Below are 22,591 nucleotides of genomic sequence, written 5' to 3' on the forward strand. Positions count from 1 at the left end.
TTGAAAATGGGTAGAAACAAAAGCATCTCTGAGGGTTCTGCATTAGATACTCAGGCTGGAGCAACATTCTCCTTCCCCACCTAAGCAAAACACTGGGGGACAAATTATCAAAGCTATTATTGAAAAAGCTGGGGTGGAGTTGACGGCTTTAGACTGAGCAGTCTCCTGAATAAACTTATCACTCCTCTTAATTCACAAGTGGACAGCCATAGATCTCCCTTTACAAAGGCGAGGTCATTGCTGTGAGGCCAGAATAGAGTGCAGCCCTCCTGTGGAGAGACAGATATAAAGAAGAGAAAATGTAATGACCTTAACATACCCATTTTCTTACTCCAGACTCACAAATCATATAGTCCTCTCATTCCCAATAGGAGTGGGAGTACATAGCGTCATGAGAAAGGCCAAGAAGATTTCTCCACGTGGAACCATAAGATATGGGACTGAGTGTTCACTGTTACAAAGACCACATTACAGAAGCAAGGCTCTTGCTGATCCCATCTCACCTAACATAATGCCTTACATTCCTATTTACTTAGCCACCACAGAAGTGCTGGAATCCCAGGCCATCTCCCTTCAACTTGACTCTCAGCTCCATGCAGTTCTATAAATGATATGGCCCAGCTACCCTCTCCACATACACTAAAACCCTTGGACTTCAGAGTAATGACCTGCTGTCAGTAGAATACCTTCTATCATAACATCTCTCTAAATAGTCACTTTACCTCTTGCTCCAAACGAAATCTTGCTATCTCCTACCAACAACCTAATTTAATGGTTATTTTTTTTTTCCAAATGCAAAGATATGGGGCCACTGTCATTTCCTAAAATCTTCACAAATCCTCCCAAAGCCTCATGCAATCAGATCATAACACTACTGACCTTTCACTGTCGTATTAATGACAGACCTCAGAGTCATTCTTGCCCATTCCCAGAATATTTTGGCTCTTGGCCTCATTCTACCACTGCCATTCTTGGTTATTTCAATAACCACGTAAGTTGTCCTAAAAATATCCTGCTCTCTAAGTTCAGTGACCTCCTGATTTCTAGTAACCTTGTCCTCTACCCCATCTCAGTCATCTACTCTGTGATTATATCTTGAGCCCTCCACGTAAATATGGTGTAGTATCCCAATTTTTTTTTTAATTCTTCCTTTTAAACCATTTCCCTATTTCTTTTTTCTCCTTTACAGTAAAACTTGAAAGTTCCCCTACATTTGCTATTTTTACTCATCTCATGCTCTCTTAAACCCATTCCAAACAGACTTTTGTACCTTCACTCCAAAATAATTACACCTAATAAAGCTACTGATGACTTCCATCGTGCCTAATCCACTGGTTAATTATATATTCTCCTCTGATTTGATCCATCAACAGGATGTGACACAGATGATAACATCCCGCTTCTTTGTCCATTTGTTTTTCCTTTACCTCTTAGCTTCCAGGATATCATTTGTTTTTATTCTACCTAGTCACTCCTTACCAGATTTTTTTTTTTTTTTTGCTAGATCTTCCTCATTTTCCTGATCTCCAGAAATGAGCATGTCCCAGGTCTCAGTATGCAAGCTTCTTCTCTTCACTCTCTTCTTCACTCAGTCCCTAGGTAATCTCATGCAGCCACATAGCTTTACATGCTGTTCACCTGTCTTAGACTCCTTGTATCTTATCAACTGAATATCGGACATATTTTTTAAGTCCCTATTGAATACCTGGGTTTGGAAATCAAGTAAGGGTCTCAAACCTTCATATATCCTATATTAGATGCTTTGAGTCAACCTCCAAAATGAAACCTGCTTCTCCCTCATCTTCCTTCTTCAGTTTCTTAAGCAAAAACAAACATAAAAACAACATTAAAAAAAAAAAAAAAACAACCTTGCAATCATCTTTGACTCCTTTCTCATATCCTACACATCCAATCATTTAATATTTCTGGCTTTACTTTTTAAATATATCCACTTCTCACCACTTTCTCCACTAACCACCATTGAACACTTCTCAAAGTATGGTCCCCATGCCAGCAGTATCAGCATTACCCAGGAATTTGCTACCAATTTAATTCTTTGGCCTTGCCAGACTCACTGAATCACAGCTCTGAGGATGGAGCCCAGTAATGTGTGTGTTTTAATAACCCTTCCAGGGGATTCCAAAGCTAAAACACTTCAGATTGGAAACCAGTGCCCTGGACCAAGCCACCATCAACTTTAATTTAGACAAGCCCATCAAACTACTAGGGTACCGCATTGCTTCCATCCATGCCTCCTACACACCATTCTCCACACAACAGCTAGAGTCAACTTTTATAAATGTAAGTCAGTGTATGTGATTCCTCTTCAAAGCCCTCCCCAACAAGGTTCCCTTTACACTAGGAATAGAATCTCAGCTGCTCACCATGATTCACAAACCCTACAATCTCATTCCTATTATCTCTCTAACTTGATCTCCTACCTTTGCCCCTCCATCTACTCTGACCCCAAATCTGTCCCATGAACAAGTCAAGCACATACTTATTAGCCTCTTTATTCTGATTACTTCCTCTGTTATTCCTTGAGATATGTGAAACCCTAGTCCTTCACTTGCTTTAAGTCTCTGCTATACATCACTTACAAGAGAGGTCTTCACTGCCCACCTTGTCTAGATAACCACCTTCCATAAGTCATGCTAAAATTCTATGAACTGGAATGTATACTGAAAAAAGATACAATGGGAGCAGTACTGATCAGTATCAGTTATGTATATAGTAACAAGGAAGAGGATTACTAAATGAATAAATAATTTCTCCTGAATGCCATTCCATAAACAGCCTTTTCAAAGAACAAGTTTTGGCCTATTGTTCTTAATTCAGTGTTAAAGGAAATAAATAGCACACATACAAATATGATCAAATTAAAGCCACTCAGCATATGACATTTCAGTGGGCTCTTGGAAAAATAAGCATGAATATATGATTCTGCTGATCAGCACTGCATGATGTTATTGAGTGGAAAGGTACTTGTATGAGTTTTTTCAACAAGAAAAAAGATAATATTTCTTCATAACATTGATAACTAGAGAAAGAATAATTATAATATTTTACGTGACTTGATTAAGTAGCATACTTCAGTATACATTCAGAATATTTAGTAGCTTGAACCTAAGACTTCTAAAATATTACTATCTTGTAATACATTGAGAATAAGATACTACTAGACTCCCTTAAAAAGACCAAAGTGATATAAATGGCTCAGTCTAGGATAATTTTATTCTTTGCCAACACTAGATATGTTTCATCCATTGTAGAAAGTAGAAAATAATCTACTTGATATATATTTTTACGTAAAAACAAATATTTCAAAAAATGTGAAATTTTCCAAAGCTGAATACTATTCACTATTTAAGAAACTGTCCATCTTTCTGCTTGCAAGGGTAGTGTGCTCATTTGAGCTTTTAACCAAAAGTTGAAGTCTTCACTAGAAGATCTTTTTAATTTTGATCAAAACATATTAGATCCTAACAAAGTAAAGTTAAATAAATAATCTGAACTATATCATGAACCTTCCAGGCATATTCTTTTTAACTCTGCTCACAACTGAAAGGGAATAGAAGCATAGCGATGTCTTCCTCAACTTGACTCTGACCACTAACCCCTTAAAATACTGGATGAATCTGTGCCCATGGCCTAGTCAATGGAGAGCACAGCAGGCATCTCTCCTCAGTAGTCAAGCCAAATTGCCCACCTTGGTCCAAACTCATCTGTATTATTTCAATGAAAATAAGCCTACCATCATATGCCCAAACTAGTACTCATGCGTATAATGAGCTCCACCAACAGAATCCAATAATATACTGATCGATATACAGATAGAATAATTGTCTTGTTTTGAGTAAAACTAAAAGAAGGAAATCCATGTGGAAATTCCCCCTTGCTTTGATTTCTGCTTTACATGTAAATGATCCCTTACATAAATTATATTTTATGCAATATTATATTTATATATAGCTACATTCAAAGGTGACAGAACTTGCATAATCTAAATACAGAATATCTGTCACTGTTCAAACATCAAAACCAGAAATTTGGACCCTGATCATTGGGAATGCACCCCTAAAATACAATTCCTTAATGTAGTGATCCTTAATATTTTTCATGAAAGTTTATGCATGTAACAGCTCTTTGGAATCCTCACATCAAAAGAGTATTCCAATTTCAAAAATAACCATGTGAACACTTCAGTGGATGGAGGGGGAGGACAATGAGTGCAGCTGGAGCTAGGCATGAGGTCCCTTACTGAAAGGAAGATAATCACAAGTCTGTACTCAGAACAGTGAACCTTTTGGTACCTGACCTATTTGAATATTAAAAAACTATCTCCAAGGTTTATACTCTCCTAGAAAGGAGATTAAGGGTCTTTTCTGGAGAAATGACTACTCTAAAAGATATTGAGATTGAAATTTAGGGATCCTTTAAAAATATATCCAAGTTACCTTGCCCTTTCAGATTCACTCTTCAAGAGCTATACCTGTCATATATGTATGAATTTTCAATTCTTAAATTTGATGGAGACAAGAGTCCTAAGACATCTGAGGCATACTTCTGACATAAGGCAGACATGAAAATAAAAGAAGAAATGTGAGTGACACAGAGGCAATGAAGGCAAAATAAAACAAGTGAGAGAGACAAAGACAGAGAGAGGGAGAAGGGGAAACGGGGAGGTGGATGGGGAGATTCAGGGACACAAAGAAAGCCCTGAGAAGTCAGAAAATATGATGGCAGATGATTACAAAGCAAAATTAATAAAGATTTAAATATAACACTAAGAAATTCTCCGATAAGGGAATATGAAGACAGAGTGTTCAAAATAATAGTGAAAGGATATAAATATAAAATGATCTTGAAAGGTAGTCCAAACTTTGAAAAAAAACAGGAGTTAAAGAAAGAAAGAACAGAAAAAAAAAATAGGGGAAGAACTTATCAAGGAAATAATTCAAGAAAGTTTCCCAAACCACAAAGTCATCAATTTACAGATTAAAAGGACCCATGGAATGACCCAAAATATAAAATTTAAGAAGACCTATATCAGGGAATGTAATCATGAAATATTAAGGCACTAGAAATAAAGAGAATATTCTAAAAGCCTCTAGAGAGAAGTTAAGGAGTACATACAAAGAATTAGGAATCAAAATGGCAAAAGAAATTTCAGCAACAACACTGGAAGCTAGTAGACAATGGAAAAGTAACAAATTGTGAAGAAAAAAAATATTTTCAACATATTTCCATACCAAATCAAGCCAGCTATCAAATGTGAGCACAGAATAACATTTTTAGTTATGAAAGGTTTTCAAAAGTTTATCTTCTCTGAATTATTTCTTGTGAAACTATTAGAATATGTTCCATGCCAATAAATAAATAAATAAATAAATAAATAAATAAATAAATAAATAATCGACAAAGATTAAAACATAGGATCAGAAAACAGGGACTCTAACTGAAATTCAAGACAATGGGTTTTCAAGATAATGAATGACTATGGTTTATAGAAATCCTATGGAAAAAAAATCTAAGAAGAATGTATATAAGAAAAAAGTTGTAACCAATAGATTTTCTGATGCATCTGACCATTAAAGAGATGTTTTAGAGTTCTCTCCAGGAATTTACATTGAAAACAATGACTTCATAGAAATCTAATAATTAAAAAATCAGGAAATAGGAATAGATACATATTAACTAATATAGGCATAGTAAATACAGATATAGATATTAGATAAAACACTTAAAATGTTTTAAGTAATTACTTTTGTGAAATGAGACTTAAGAGAAGAATTCTACAGTTTGACTTTCAAACTCTATACTTTAGTAACTTTGAAAAAAGAATATCAATGTACATAATCTTTAAGACTCATGTCTACTTTCTGAAAATTTTCTTAGAGGGGGAAAAAAATCAAAGTCAAACACAAAAGGACATCTATAACCATGTTCATTAATAGCATCATTAGGAAACAGAAAATAATCAAAATGTCATGAAATAGATTAGTTCAATTTATTCTGGTATATATTATTGAATACCAATAAGAATAATATAAAATTTATCTGCAGCTGCAGATAAATTTTGACACTGAACATTTTTCACAATATAACATTAAGTAAAAATGGTATGTACATGATTCTATCTTTTATAAATAAGAAAAAAAAAAAAACAAAAAAAAGTCTGGTAAGACCTTAATGAAGAAACAATAACATTAATCGTCATCAATTCTGCATGGAAGAAGTACAGACACTTTTTTTTAAGCAATTTTTTTTCTCACCTACACTAGAAATATGGTGGTGGATTGAAAAAATAGCCACAATATTTCACAGCTCTTCTTTCAAGACAGGAAATCCATTTCTTCATCCCATTTCTTCATTCTATTCACCAATAGAATGTGGCAAAGCCAACCTAGGCCTTGTTGGGAGGAAAAGTTTTCCTCTACCAATTTAGGTGCTTAGGGCCCAGTGAATTAACTGATGACAGACCAACAAGAGGAAATTTTAATTCACATGTATGTGGGATCACTCATTAAGAAATGGATTAACTAATAGCTAGGGGTAAAAGTTTATATACTAGCTTAATCAAGAAAGGTAAGGGAGATATGTTTCTTTGGGAAACATATAGGTTTCTAAGGGAAATAAATGGGAAGATACAGAAGCTTCTAATAACGTCTGTTTACACAATTTCTCATTCCAGTGCTAATGGTCAGTCTCCTTCCTGTCTGGAAGTTCCCTCAGAAAGCGGACTTATGGCAGCTTAGTTCTCAGAAAGCTCTGCCTTTAATCAGATAAGAAAGGCTTCGAAAAGTCTTTTTTTCTGTCTCTGCTGTTATCTCACAAATCTTCAGTTTAAATTAATCCTTATATAATTCTGGTGGGTGTGGGTCTCTTCAGATTCAAGAGACTGTACAGCTCCTAGTCTCCTATTCTTACTTTCTCTTGCAAGCTGTCCACCATGTGAACATAGCTGGGCTAGGTTGCTGGAGAATGGTACCACATGGAGAGAATCCCAGCTACCCCAGGCATTCGAGCTGAGGCATCACAAACTAGCTAGCTCCAGCTGCCCCAATAGCTGACTGAACTCAAAACCATGAGCCAGACTAGTTGAACAGTGAAGCAAGACTCAGATGAGAACTGATAAGTGGCCCAGTCTGATAGAATGAGATCTCTCCAAAAGCTGGAGCTACAAAGGGCCCACTGTTGATGAGAAAGACACTGCTCCACCAGGTGAGTGTTCGTTTTTGTAGAAATTTGAGATTTCTAAAGTGATCAATTGGTTCACTCTCCACCCATCTAGAAGTTGATCCCTCATCCATGTACTATTGCCTGACTTAGAAAGATGCTGAGTATACAACTGGACATAGTTTAGATTCATCACAGTGACTTTGCATAATACAGTATTTCCTGAAATTCAGAATAGATCTGGAAAAGGCCATTTTTTTTAAGTCATTCGACAAATATTTATAAAGTATCTATTAAATATAAATGAATAAAACCATGGTCCCACCCTCAACAAGGGTAAAGTCTAGGGGCAGAGGAACTAGCTGTTACTGAGTGTATACTCTTTGCCACTACTAGTAGTTATAGCATTATCTTATGCAGTAGGAAAAGAAAAAATTGGTAGAATCTTCATCTAAAAGACAATACCTTTAAGTTGAGCTGTGAAGGATAAACAGGACATTTCCAATTAAACCCAGAGCAAGAGAATATTCCTTAGTAGAAAGAACATGGACTTCAGAGATGGAAGAGCATATTCAATAAGGGATTATTGTTATTGCCCATTTGGCAAAACCCAACTCAACACAATAAGGAATAAACTAAACAACTAAATAACTGAATAACTAAATCTCTACTTGAATAAGATTTTAATCAGTGATAACAAAAACTTTAGGTAACTAAAGAAAACAAAGATAACTTTATTATTATTACAAAAACCTAAGAGTTTCATAATAATTAGGAGATTATGACTGGCTGTATTAGTTATGCTGCAGAATTGTAGTCAGCTTTAGAGCCTGTAAATAAGTGTATGAGTCCCTGTTTATTTCTGAGAAGTCAAAAACTAAATTAAAATATATTAAACTCCTTAAAATTAGATCTAATTTTGTTTGAAAAATAATGTGGGAGGAAGAAAAATAAGAAAATTAGTTTGGTTTTGACCTTCCATCATACACAGTTTGAGCTGCTCTGGTTAATGAGGACGTTCTTCAATTGGAAGAAAAGGTGAAAGAAGGTCTTGATTTCATAGAGCTCAGCTGACTTCATGTGGGAGTTGCAAGGAAGATTTCAAAATGCCAAGTGTATCTTTGCCATCAGCTTTCATGTCATGGTGTGCACCTTGGGGAAGAAAAGTAGATCCAGAAAACTGGCATTTGGATCAAAGCTGCCTTTGGTAAAAACACATGTTTCAAAAGCCTTGAAATTCATGTTGCAGTATTTTCAAGTGCTGCCAGGGCTACTACCTTCTCACCTCAAACACATAAAACATATTCCAAATGCAAAGAGTTTCAATACATGCCATTGACCAGTAATAAACAATGCCATGCTATGACGATGCGTGGGACAAATATTAGCCTAGCTAGATGGAAAGGTCCAAAGACAAAGAAGCTGCCCACAATGTCAGATAGTGACAAGAAACAACAAAAAATGTAACCACATGGGTCTTTAAGAAGATATTATATCACGTAACAAGAATCTGGAGAAAAACTGGTCCAGAATTTATTAATTTAGTGGCTCAATGTCATAACCAAGGACATGGGGGCTCTCTCTCTACTTTGTCATCCTGAGAGTATTGCTTTTGTCTACAAGTTTGTCACAAGATCAAAATATGGCTGCTATGACTCCAGGCACCGACCCATCAAACAACCACATCTAAAATCCAGAAGGTGAGTTACTTCACACAAATGTCCATCAGGGAGGGAAGACCAGAGCCTTTGTGTATAACTGCACAGGTTGTACCTCACAATCCCAGAGGGGCTGTTAACATAAACCATAATGAGTACGGCATCCTGTAGAGATGACCACCTTTTATAAACAGCTATAATATTGTAAACAGCTATAGTATTTAATTATCTGAGGCTAAATAAATTCTGATAAAATATTAAGCCTGAGGGTAAGTATTGTTAAAGGAGTAAAAGTCATGTGTGGAAGTTGTAGGTAGAAATATATAGTAATTGGTCACCTTATTTTCACACATCCATTCAGTTTTTCAAACCCAACAATTCTAGTACTTGCTTTTTTCCCAGAGGGTGTCTGAAAATAAACATAATTTGTTTTATAATTTTAAGCCATTTTCTTTTCCAGAACCACAATCCTGTATAGCATAAGATTAGAGGCTCTGTTTTTCCCCAATGTGGCAGTAATCCACCTTTTAATTGTCACCCTTAAATCAAAAGTACTCCTAAATGTCCACTCAAAAATCTTATAAGTCACTCCATTATTCCTGTTGTTCTTAAAGTGATCAACAGTGGCCTCTGTGAGAAAGAACATATTTTGTCTAGTAAAAATTAGGTAACGGTCCCAGCCACTCATTTTTTACAGAAAATCTTTTCATTCTTGCTGCTATGTTACTTCAATCACAACCAATCCCATGAATTTAAACTCAAAGGACATCTTGATATGAACTATTTATTAACTAAAAGTATATTATCAACTCTAGCCACTCCTCCTCTAGATTACCAATTTGGTATTACTTCAAAAGACAGAGCCTCATAGTTATTGATAGTTTGTCCAGGACTTAATAAGCTCATAAACTTAGACAACCATGATAGTCACTCAAAATAACTTTTATGACTCCTATCTAAATGTACCTAGCCTTCAGCATGACTTGCAGATATGCTTAACAGAGGATGATCACAATCACGCTGAGTTATAATATATTAATATTAAGCTTGGAATCCATGTTTTATTCTTAGTTATTAATGCCAGGGCTAGATGTGTGGGTTGCTGCCAGGGACACATGACATAGGATTTCCAACCCATTCAAAAGCGAATGAGTGTCAATTCAGTGTTTGGGTTTTGTTTGTTTGCTTTAAGCAAAAAAAAAAAAAAAAAAGAGAGAGAGAGAGATAGAGAGAGAGAGATGTAAATGAGATAAGACTGACCTTTGTGTTTGAATATCGGTGAGGCTTTCCAATCCACAGGAGGCAAAGAGGTTTAGTGGACCATTCAGTAATGGGAAACCAAAGGAGAAAATTGCAGCAAATGAGCCCAAGCAGCATGTTAGTTCATTTCATCTTTCAGAGCAAAACTTTTAGGAATATTTTTCTAAGTATATGCTTTAAAGCTGGCATTCCCATTTGTCTCCCCACCTGTTCCATTCTAAACAGATAATCTATCATTTTAGAAATACTGCTGCATTGAGAAAACCTAAGGAAGTCTCCGGTATCTTAAAATAACTCTAACTGTGGCAACTGCCTGATTTTAAAAGGCCTTAGTGTACATTATTCTGTATAACATAATAGTCACATTGCTACATTGATAACGAGCCTTATCAGCGATTTAATGGCTTTTACAAAAACTTCTCCCTCATTTCTCTGAGCCACCTGGGGAGAATTTCAATGCCCTTTCCACATGCCCCACCAAAAAATGAATAACTTCTGTGGAATCCTACCCAATTTAGAAATCACCCTTCATGGGAATGCCAGACTTTCTTTCTACCAGAACCCCAGGTTTCAGGTAAATTTACTGATAATGTCCTCACATATAAAGATCCAGAAGTAAAGTGATGCCCTTCAAATGGGGACAAGAAGAACTGAGGATCCTTGCCTGCTTCTAACCTCATTAATTCCAGTCTGCCTCTAGATCTGAACTCTTTACCACTTTAGTAAATTAAATACTTCATAGACGTTTACCGATGGAGTCCTATTGACAGGCATATAAAAATTAAAGTCCGATATCTCAAAGTTAAGTTTGTTTTATTTGACTACTGACCTTTCTTTGTACCCCACTGGTACCAGAATAATGTTTTCATATGAAAAGACAATTTAAAATACCAGGAAGAACAAAAACTATACAAAAGTTAATAATCTGTATATGAAGCAAACTAAAACGTGGTATCATTTTTAAGCAAGTGTTGGAATATTGAAAGAGAGAGAGAGAGAATCCTTTGTCCTTGATATCATGTTCTTTTGTGAGGCCTGAGGTTCCTGTCAACAGATTTTATTTACTTTCTTAAGGGCCCAAACTTACTACATTGCTTTACAGTGAACGACACTTATATGCTCATAATGCTGTAAAGCCTGGTTGTTGGATTTTAATTTTTAGCATTAACTTGTGGACAAAGCATAGCCAAATCAATAATAATCACATCTGAAAATAATATCTATACCTAGACCTCTAATGCCATACACAATAACAAACTCCACAGGAAGAAGAGTTGACTATTTGAGATTTAAAAGACACCATTTGTAAAATTAAAAACAAGTGACAAACTGATATGAACTATATTAAGAACTTCTATAAGTCAAAAAGAACATTAATAATTGAATAGAAAAGATGAGCAAAGGTTATGAAAAGGCAATATATAGGAGAAATATAAAAGGGAATGATCTTCAATTTCATTGGTAAAACGAAAAAGCAAATTAAAACCATAATAAGATATCTTTTCTGTCCTATCATGTTGACAAAAATTAAGATGATTAATGGTATCAATATCAGTGAGAATGTGGGCAACTGGGCATTTTCATGCACTATGGTGGGCATGTAAATTAATAAAGCCCTTTTCAGAACAATATGGCATTCCCCAACAGAATTTAAAATGTTTATACCCTTGGCCTTTTGTTTCCACATGTAGTAATCTATACTAAAATATTACTCACCTAGTAACAAAGATGCATATAAAAAATTTATCACTGCATATTGCATAACAGAGTTGGACACAATTGGCCCTTAAAGAGGTGAATGGCTACATAAATTATGGGGTATTCATTTTATATGCATAAACCTGAAGAGATATTCCTAATATGTTACCTGAACAAAAACAAGTATCAGTGCAACGTATATAAAATGACCATTTTTCATTAAAAAAAAAAAATCTATATATGTTCTAAACACGGAAATGTTTCCAAGCCTTATTTATCGTTTAAAATTCAAGTCATAATACATTTATTTTTGTTTTCAAGATACACAATTATATATATACATGCATATACACATATATGCATGCACATGTGTATGTGTGTGTATTAAAACTAGAATGAAATAGCCTAAATCAGGGTTACTCTAATTCAGTAAGGAAAGCACAAGGAAGGACTATAATTTTTAATAAGAATGTATATAGTACTTTTTTGCATAAGTAAAACACAAAGTGAATTTATTCTATATGATACAGACAGACAATAAAGTCATTCTAAAACAAAGGATAAACAAGAATAGTGAAGCAGGAAATAAACCAACCTGAACCACAGGGCTCAATCTCTCCATCTCTATGCCAACACTACTTAGCTGGGTTAAGGGCTGCCAGCTTACTGCTTCCTTTGTTCTAGATTGGAAATTTTAAGAGTCAAGTCTTTCAAAAATAAACTCTCTTATTTAAATTAATCAAAAGAAATGGTTATTCTTTTGAATTTATCCTTCTTTAAAAATTTTGGTTTGCTAGCAATAAAATCTTGAACCAAGGGAAGATTAAATGGAAGCAGAATGTATCATTTAATGAGGATATAAAGGGAAGAATCCTGCCTCAACTCAAAAAAATCAATTACCAGTACAGAGTTAGACTACCAAAGGAAAATACTATAGTAAAAAGTACAATAACAAAAATTTTATCAAATGGTTAAAGTAAAAAGATTCACAATTTTCTTTGTTACCTGTTGAGCTTGAACAAAACTTTTTGATATTCATTTAATAACAAACAGGCTTTGTGGTGTTACAATGGAGTGGGGCACACATCTAATCAGAAGAGTAATCTTTGTGGTTTTCTAGAGTTTCAAATAACTCAAGGTACATCAAAGAATGATAAACAAATGAACAAATCTGTAATTGGCAGTTTTTAAAACAATGTCAACCTATGATATATCTTAACCACAAAATGTCTGGGAATTGATGACTCAATCATATTCTGCAAGTGCATAATTAAAGACAAATCCTGTATCAGCCAGAAATGCCTGCTACATCTTGGCCAGATGACAGTAAACTCTCAGAAAATTTTCTACAATTTCATTCTAGTGAGGACTATTACCTTAAGTTCTTCTCAGACCACTGTCTAGGGAAAAAGTTCTTAATATATTTGATTTAATTTTAACATAATGAAAATGAACTTTCACTCAGATTTAGACATGGTATTGACCATAGAAATGAAAGTTATTATCTCGAAGACATTATCTGAAATAGACTCCTGCATTAAGAAAAGTGAGATGTTTTCATTCCCATTTTGCAAATGAAGCAAGCTGAATTTAAAGAAGAGATTATATAGATACGGTAGACTGAATTTGTGATCTTCCTATAGAAGCACTGATTCTCTCAGTCTATCTTGTTATATATCCCCTTTCCAAATTAATTCTATGGTACTAATGTATTTTGGCTGTACAACTAATTCGTGAAAGCATAATATTAATTAGTAAAGAGGTAGCATTATGGACATACATGCAGTAGAATCTACTTGAATTATTTGTGACAGAGTTTTCCCTTTCTAGCATCCTTTCTGATCTTCCCAAACCTCTGGACTTAGGGTTCATGTAATTCATCCTGAGCCTTTATCCTTAGTGTATATTTCTCTTAAGAAAAATCTATCAAATGATTAAGAAATTATTTACTGTAAAGACTAACGTCTTTCACCTAGGAGTGTGATGCATTTCCTCCCCTTCCTCATAACTTTCCATCTTTGGTTCTTGGAAATAATCTGCTTGCCTAGATCCTTTGACTTTTTGTCCTATCAGAAAGGACGAGTTTGTTGATAAGAGGATATATATATACACACAGAACTTTCGTGAGTATGTTTTGTTTGTTTTTTTCCATTTCTCTCCAAGTTCTTATATATTTTTTAAAAATATTTTCTGGGTAATTGCACATTATTCAAATGTTTAAAACTCTAAAGAGAGTCAAAGGCAAAAAAACGTTCTATTTCATATCAGATCAGCAAGAAAAGGTCTAACTTTATGTTTTATTTTTATTTTTTTAGGTGAGGCAACCCTTGGTTGACCTCACAGATTGCAAGGACCTTGTCGGTTTACAATCTCTTATTTTATTTATTTACTTTTATGCCTACAGCACCTGGTCTTCCTGGTGGTCTCCCATCCAAGTACTGACCAGGCCCAACCCTGCTTAGCTTCCAAGATCAGACAGGATCAGGCTTGTTCAGGGTAGCATGGCCATAGACAAAATAGTCTAATTCTAAACTATAAAAAAGCAGATCGGGTTACCTGTCCTATCCTTTTCTTATAACAGTCTAGAATCTCTGAAGAATAATGATCCTAACTTTTACTGCCTCATCTAAGATTACAGAAATGATTTTAATCCATGGCTTTGATTAAACAACAAGGGCAACTAGAAACATTAACATAACGCATGAGAGGCTGAAGCTGCTGAAATCTTGAGCACATTTATTGTGACCTGAAGTAGATCAGCATAATACAGATAAACCTTAGGAGACATGTCCATTTCTACTTCAGAACTGAATTTAGTGAAAATTGTCTGCTCTTGAGTGCTGTTTATTTTTGCTTTTACAGCTCGAATCCTGTCAGAATAAAGTATCTCTGGAATTATGTTGTAGTGATCATCATTTGGGCATTGAAAATCTTTAGTTATTCAAAAAGTTATTGAAATGGAATCTGACCTTTATTTCTTTAAGGTAAAGAAAAAAATATAGCTAACAAATAATAATCAAGATATTTATATTCTATCATTTATTTTTCAGAGTATCTCTAGATTTATCATCCTCATTATAATCCCAAGGTGTGACTAGATCAAGTATTTACACCTCAAAGAGGGGTTTGAAGTCACATGGATAAGGAAAGAATAAGTACTAAATCACTAAATCCCAGTCTCCTCCTTTTCCTTTTTGGGTTTTTTTCTCCCCTTTTTTTGGTTCCATGTATCTATTCCTATTTTGGTTCTTTTTTTTTCCAATCTCAGTTTTCATGTTAAAGAGAAAACTACAGGCTCGAAATGATGTCATTCATGATAAAGCTCATGATATCAACCTAGATTCAGTGTCTAACCTAATTGCAGTTTCGACCTCTCCCAGAAACATTGTCTTAATCGACCAGTCTGGAATTTTCTGGTCAGTGCCAATGAGGTAATCTGCCACCTGGGCCCTCTCCATCCCCACCCTGCTTTAGGAAGAAGCAATCTGCATGATAAAAGCCTTGGTTTCCCTTTCCCCCAAACAAACATGCCCTGAACTAAAATGATCCTTTCTTTTGCCGTTATCTTCTTCCCCACCCTTCTTCTGCCTATAAAAACCTTGCACAATGTCTTAGAAATCCCTTGTAGTTGCTGGACAGGATGCTGCCTGATTCACGAATTGCTTCATTAGATCTTCAAATTTACTTGACAAAATTCTGTTTTTAACACCATATCGCTATTCCTCATTTATGTTCCCATATTTCTCTGGTTCAGTGCAGACCATTTAGGGTGAAAATACCTAATTTAATACTTCAATAGAAAGCACTCAATAAATACAGATGGGTTTTCATTGAATTATTTATACAATTGGCAAGATTCATTTACTTATGCTTATTGTCTATGTGTTTCCTTAAGAATCTGTCCATTATTTCTGCCTGTTATAGCAGTATCTATCTGAAACAGCAATAAGGTTATTCCATTTTACAGAATACAGCACACCAAGAAAATCCCAATCCTTCCTTCAAACAGCACCTTTCAAAAACATTTTTGAAAATATCATCTCTTGTCTTTAGGCAATGAGATAGCACTGAAAATACACTATTGACTTATCCAAACAGTTTGGGGTAAGAATTTCCATAGCAAACTTTTCACTGAACTATAAACCAGTTTTGTTCCCAAATGGACCCCAGTTCACTTTGGGAAATGTAAATGACAGAGGAAGAGAGAGAAAGAAAAAGAGGGGGAGGGGCAGAAACTTTTAAAATTCTACAGGATCAAATAATTCAAGTGAAATAGAGATCTTATCTACTGCTAGCCTCAAACAAAGGAGATATCCACCTGGAAGGGTTTTGTTTTCAAACAAAGGTGTTATTTTAATGAACACAAAAGCTAAGTTTTTAAACTTCTTATACCCAGGAGCTGAAAACAGTTGAGGCCAGCTGAGGGTAGCACACTTCATTGAAATTGAAATATATGTATTTGTGCATTAAAATTGGGGATTTACATTGCAATTGACTTTATTCTCTTCTTTGATTTAATATTTACAGGTTTTTTGTAAGGAACCTAAATACTCTTTATATAGCTTAAGCTTAAAGAAGTGGTCCTCCCATAGCTTCAAAACTTTTCAAACTTTCAAGGTTAATTCTAGTCTTTTGGATCATTTAAAATGATAGAGAGGAGGAGGTGTACCATCAGCAAACTCTTATCCATATTTTAACAGCACTTTAAAATTTTAATTCTTTTAAATCATGCCTTTGCCAAATCTAATCAATTTACCCTGAACCACTGCAGCCACTACATTGACCCTGCCCTTCAGAGACAGCAGAGTAACTATAGCTTTTCAAATAATACGCTCTAACCTATGCTCTTACTAAATTTACAATTCATTTCAATACTTTTCCTTTTAGTATTGACAGAAAGCTCTTGCAGGCTTTTCTCTTACCATCCAGTGTTCCTTCTCCTCTTTACACATTCTTAGAGAAATATTTTAGCTGCCAAAAGTATCCCCATTAGTAAAGAATTTAATAAAATGATAAATGATAACTTGAATAAAAGTCCTTTTTTTCAAAAAAGGTAGCATTTTCTATTTTCCCCTGAATTTAAAGAAATCTGCTTCTGTAACAGCATTTCAGAATTTTGGCAGCTCATCTTCCACTTACATTTAAAATTTAAAGGGAAAAATATTCATCTTTAATGAGGTAGAATGGAAGCATTTCTGTGTAATCAAAAAGGAATTCATTTGTAAATTTGGAACTTGTTTGACAGAAAGAAAAATTTTAACAAAGCAGATTTGACCTGTAAAGAAACACCTAATGCTTCAGAACTATTTTCTAAAAATGAACATACTGCATTCACTGTAGAGCTCAAATACGCCCTGAGCACAGAAACTGAGAATATTAATCTATCTTAACAATTGTAGAGTTTAGAGAAGAAGTTTCACATTTTCTGCTGGAAAATTCACTCTGAGGGTGATGGAGAACAGATTCTGATCCATACCCTGCTAAAAATCTCTGATATTGTGCAAATATCTTCACTGGACTGGCTCAATTTCCTTATTATTATTATTATTTTTAAAGTGGCTGATACTGTTCTATTAGGTTATTTCTGGCTCTTTCATTCTAATATTTATAAATTGTGATGGATGTCCAGTTGCCTTTAGTTCTGCTAACAAATCTACCCAAATCAGGTAAGTAAAGTTTTGCCAAAAAAATGTCAGTCTGTAAAAAATGTTTGAAGTTCTTGGGGCAAATTACAGGGGAGGAAAGACATACTTAATGTTGTAATCTATTGAGGATACTTCTGGGGAGGAAAATTTTCCTTTTACCCTTCTAGGTTCTTCTGGCTGGTCGAAGAATTGACTTGAGACAAATTAACAGGAGAAAATCAAATTTAATTTTGTATGTACAGGGCCCCCAAAGATATAAGACCCAAGGATAAGTAGGGCAGTTTAGACTTATATCACATTTTTAGCTAAAGAATGGGATAAGAGCCTGAGGCTTCCAAAAAGAGGAGGGTAATTCACAGGAAAATAAGAATGGCAGATGTTTGGTAATTAGATGTTTGCCCTGCCATACAGATAGGTCATTCGGATAAAAAATTCTTTCTGATAATCATAGCTCTGAGATTGTCCCCCTATCTAAATTCTTGTAGTTAGTTAAGAGATAGTTAAAAGTTTTTCTTGAATCTGCTGGGTCTTAATTGCCCTCAGCTCCAAATAATCCACATGCCAAAGAGGCATGTTCTGGGGCCATGAACACTACCCTCAGCATAAAGCTGAATAAAATACCCTTTCTGCTCGTCATAGTTTCACTGCCTACTATAAGGAAAAGAGAAATCAGTCTACTGTAAGGAATCTGTCTACTATAAGAAAAACCAAATCGTGGCAGCTAAGGTATGAACCAGAAACAGAAATGAAAGTTTTTATTTTGTTTTTTTCCCCAGAGACATCATAGAAGGCTTTCTAGGAAAGGTGACAGTATTACATAGTCGTGTGCACTTAACTCACAATGGGGATGCGTCCTAAGAAATTCTGTGCCTTGGTTTCCTCTTCTGTAAAATGGGGGTAATAATAGAACTTACCTCATAGAGTAGTTGTAAGGATTAAATGTATCAAAATATACACAAATGCTTAAAATAGCACCTTTTCTATACTAAGCCCATACCGGTATAAGAGGTTTACTTAAATTACTATTGTTCTGAAAAATGATTAGATGTTGGCTAGGAATTCAAAAATGAGGAGCATTTTGGGCAGAGAGAACGTAATAGATATAAAGTGAGTTTTTCTTTATTTAAAAAAAGATTGGTGTGTTTATGAGATTTCAAAGTTCTACATGCCTGGAATATTGGGTTTACCTGGAGGAGTGGGTAAAGATGGAGCTAATGGGATGCATGTTTCATGAAGGTTTTCTGCAACATTTGATTGTACATTTAAAATAATGGAAAGATTTAAGAGGTGAAAAATATTTATTTGGGTTTCTGTGAGACATCTTATAGGTACAAGAAATGTCAGTGTTAGATGTAGGAATTACACCCCCAAAAATGTAGGTTTTAAATGTAGGAATTTTTTAAGATCTATGTTTTAAACTTGCAAGTAGATAATTTCAATAGTTTGCACTGGTAAACATATGATTAGATGAGTATGAGTATTTTCAATTTTCTCAAAGAATAAAACCTAAATGGTTAACTCTGAATTTTAGTATTTTTGTATTACTTTGAAGCTTCTGTTTTAAATCTCAGAAAGAAAAAAAACACTATGGACAACAGACATATCCTGTATTTGTTTACATTACTATTTTATTCATATAGTAATTCTATTTCCCATTCATTTCTCCAAGTTTTTTCTATGGTATTATGAACATTAACTACAGAAATATATAGCTTGATATATAAGAAATCTGTCAAAAATGGCCATAAGAAGAACTTAAACCTAACATAGATCTTAAATAATGATGCAAATATAGACCCTGTAAGGAACTGTGGATTTGTGAGTAGAATTGTGAAATTCTTTATGTACTAGTTATAATTTTATCAATACTTCCAATTTAGGATAGGAGTAGATCACAATTTTATAACATTATCTAGTTAAGAAACGAAAGCATGTTCCACCTATCTAATGCTCATGAAATAGTCTAGGAATTCCTTAGATGCATTTTAAAAAATCTTCAAGCCATAAATAAAAATGCACCTTGCGTAGAAGGTGATTATACACAAAATCAGTACTCCTAGGGAAAAAGAGTAAAAGGTCAAATCTCAGCCTAGATGCTCTGAGTTCTGAAAGCCAAGGGAAAGACGAAATAGGTGAACTTTCTTGAATATGTATTTGAGATGCTGTTACCTAGTTGATAAAAACTGAGAACCATTTTAGCAGGCTGCAAAGAAGCCCCAACACCACCACCCCGCAAATAAACGAACCTGAAAACAGACACTGTATTTTTATAGAAATATACAAAATCCCTGCTGATATATCGAATCACTTGGAAAATCCAAATAAATCTGTCCCCCTTCACCATGTCCTCTGCCAGAGAGCAGGCTCTTATTTCCAAATGGGCTCTAGGACATATGCAGTTAATAAAGGCTCTACAGTGGCCCATAATATGTTTTGCGGGTTTACTGCACTCACTAAAGAAAAAAGTTTAGAATTTACCATTCTAAATGTCCAAGATTATATGTCCACACAATCTTTGCCCTAGGCTAGACATGGCTCTCAAAACTTTTGAGATTAAAGGGAAATGTCCGTGAAAGATATAAGGAACAGATATGTATTGTGTTTCCTAGACAGCTCTCAGGACTACTTCACATACTTAACAAATATTAACAATAAAAAAAGAGCATTGGTTTTGTGGGTAATGTATATATTTATATTTACCATATTAGAAATCTTAAATATATTTAATAATTTACTTAAAAGTAGCAGGAATAACCCATGACAACATATTTTCATTAAAAAAAAATAGCTTCATTTCTGAAGTATAAAAGGAATGAGAATAGCATTTTTATATTTTTGTAAATGTCCTTTAATAATAGTCTTAAAAGACTACTGGAGTCCCATCTATTCTATTGCATTATGTTCTTTTGGTTGAAAGATACAAAGACAACCTTATATAGATATTTAGTTAGAAAAGGAAGGAGTATTTTAGTAGCCTTTTCAGATAACTATGGCTATTACTTTTTTATACTATATCCAAACTCAACAAATGGTAGTTTCTTAAAGTTTAGTTGCAATGTAAAATTTGGAACTGTATCAATGAACATTTTATACTGTTTCATTAAAATTACTGATCTATCTTGTGCTATGAATGGATCTTTTATCCATGCAAGATTTTGTAACATGTTTTGGTCATTTTGAAAATATTGGTTCATGAGTTATACAAATCTTTCAAATGTTGACACCTTTCATCATAAATCAAAAAAAAAATCATCAATATATCACTGAGCTCATCAAAAAAGTCTTCAATACTGACAAACCATCAAGCCCACAATGATGTTTTCCAAAATTCAAATTTGCACTTAAAATCTCAAATTTCATCACTGGCAATAATTATTATGAGTTGTTTATTGAAGAAACAGGCTCACTTCATTTTCTTGAAAATGGTTGTCCACCAAATGCATGAGTTTGCATAAACACAATTTGTCTGTTTGTAGTTATTTCAAGTAAAAACGGTGCTCCATAATGAGGTGTCTGAATCTGCTTTAAACTCATTCACACAAACACTTTTTCTCATTAAGCAGAAATACAGTTCTCATACTTTAGTGTATAACAAGTGCTTACATGTACATTCCCATTTTTAACACTAAATATTAAAAAGATGTACTCGGGGATCAAAACTTTGTACCTTTTTACTGCTTCATTGAGGACAGTCTCTTTTCCTTTTAAAGTACATGCATAATGGTAGAGAATATAGTTTGAAGCTACTGCCTTGATCAACGCTAAGGTATCAGCAGTTTTGTTACACCTTTTGCACCACCGGTACAAATACCAGCACAGTATATATGGCAAATAACATCTTAGTATTATTAAGTCATCTTAACTTCACAAATCTTTTAAAAGAGTCTCAGAGATCACAAGGGATCTGCAGACTACAATTTAGGAACAAATGTCTTAGCCTCTCTGGTCTTCAAATGATTCATGTGACCTCAAATCTCCCTAGTTTTCCCCCAGTATCTCTTCTGTCTATTTACAGAGCCTATTGAGGTTGAAAATGATAGCAGCCAATCCTAGCTTTCCCTGCTGCCTGAAATCCAACTAATAGTTGACATCACTCTAATTGTTTACAGGTAAATCATCATATTGGTCAATAAATTAGTGGTCAGGGCTTTTTTAATGTGTAACACCTACTTCTTCAGGACTACAAAACTAAGTCATTTGAAGAAAATGATTAAAGTTTCTACTGCTGGGCATATAAAATGTGCCAGACCCTATGCTAGCTACTAAAAATAAAGAAATAAATATGTTCCCAGCTCTTTCGAAGCATAGCCTGAGAGGTCTTGGGATATGTGTGGGTGGGAGGTAGGGAGAAGATTCTGGAGGCATCAAGGACTCCTATTTTGTGACCCCCAATTAGAATTAAGGAATTCTAAATTGGGGAAGAGTGGGAAGAGTCTTTCAGGCAAAGAAAATATCAACGGAGCTGAAATATTGAAAACACTCAGTAATATACATATTGCAGAATCATGAACTGTGAGGTGGGAAGTGGTGAAGACAAAACTGGAAGTAGAGGCCAAATTAGGTGGGGCTCATAGGCAAAGCTGAAGAGCTTTGGACTTTTGAGAATACATATTTCTCCCTGCCATCTAACAGGTTATCAGCTTATAAGGAACAGGTGACATCATGTCAACAACCACCTATGAGGCGTTGGGCATGTCTTTTCCACTGTTGGGGCCGTAGATTCTTTATTTGTTACAGGGGGATCTTAAACTATATGGCCTCCAAAATCGATCACTCCTAGATTTCAAATTTAGAGTTTAGGTTTTATTCTAAAGAAGAGTCAAACTTGGCAATAAGTATCATTAAAATGCTTCTTTCTGTTAAAAATAAATAAATCTATTCCATACACCTCATGGAAAAATTAAAATATCCAAAGACCCAGAAATGAAAATGTATATAAACTTCCTATCGATTACATCACTAAATCCAAATCAAAACTAAATAATGTTCAAAATGCCTCACTCAGACATACTGACAATATTTTTTGAGCTCTCACTCTATGGCAGATAATTACCTATATTATCTCATTTAATCTTCAACAACCTTTGAAATTGGTCTTCTTGTCTCCATTTTAAATATGAGGAATCACAGGTTTAGCATATTAAAAAACTT

At 34.5% G+C, this 22,591-nt stretch overlaps 1 long non-coding RNA gene and 1 pseudogene across 9 annotated transcripts in view; both read right to left on the bottom strand.

Moving 5' to 3' along the window:
- The window catches only part of LOC107501373, a 257,563-nt gene that overhangs the window by 46,690 nt on the left and 188,282 nt on the right, over positions 1–22,591 (bottom strand). The window lies entirely within an intron of this gene.
- Positions 14,191–14,308, bottom strand: LOC118606012 (annotated as a pseudogene).

Source organism: Rousettus aegyptiacus, unplaced genomic scaffold (genome assembly GCF_014176215.1).
Source record: "Rousettus aegyptiacus isolate mRouAeg1 unplaced genomic scaffold, mRouAeg1.p scaffold_m13_p_7, whole genome shotgun sequence".
NCBI lineage: Eukaryota > Metazoa > Chordata > Mammalia > Chiroptera > Pteropodidae > Rousettus > Rousettus aegyptiacus.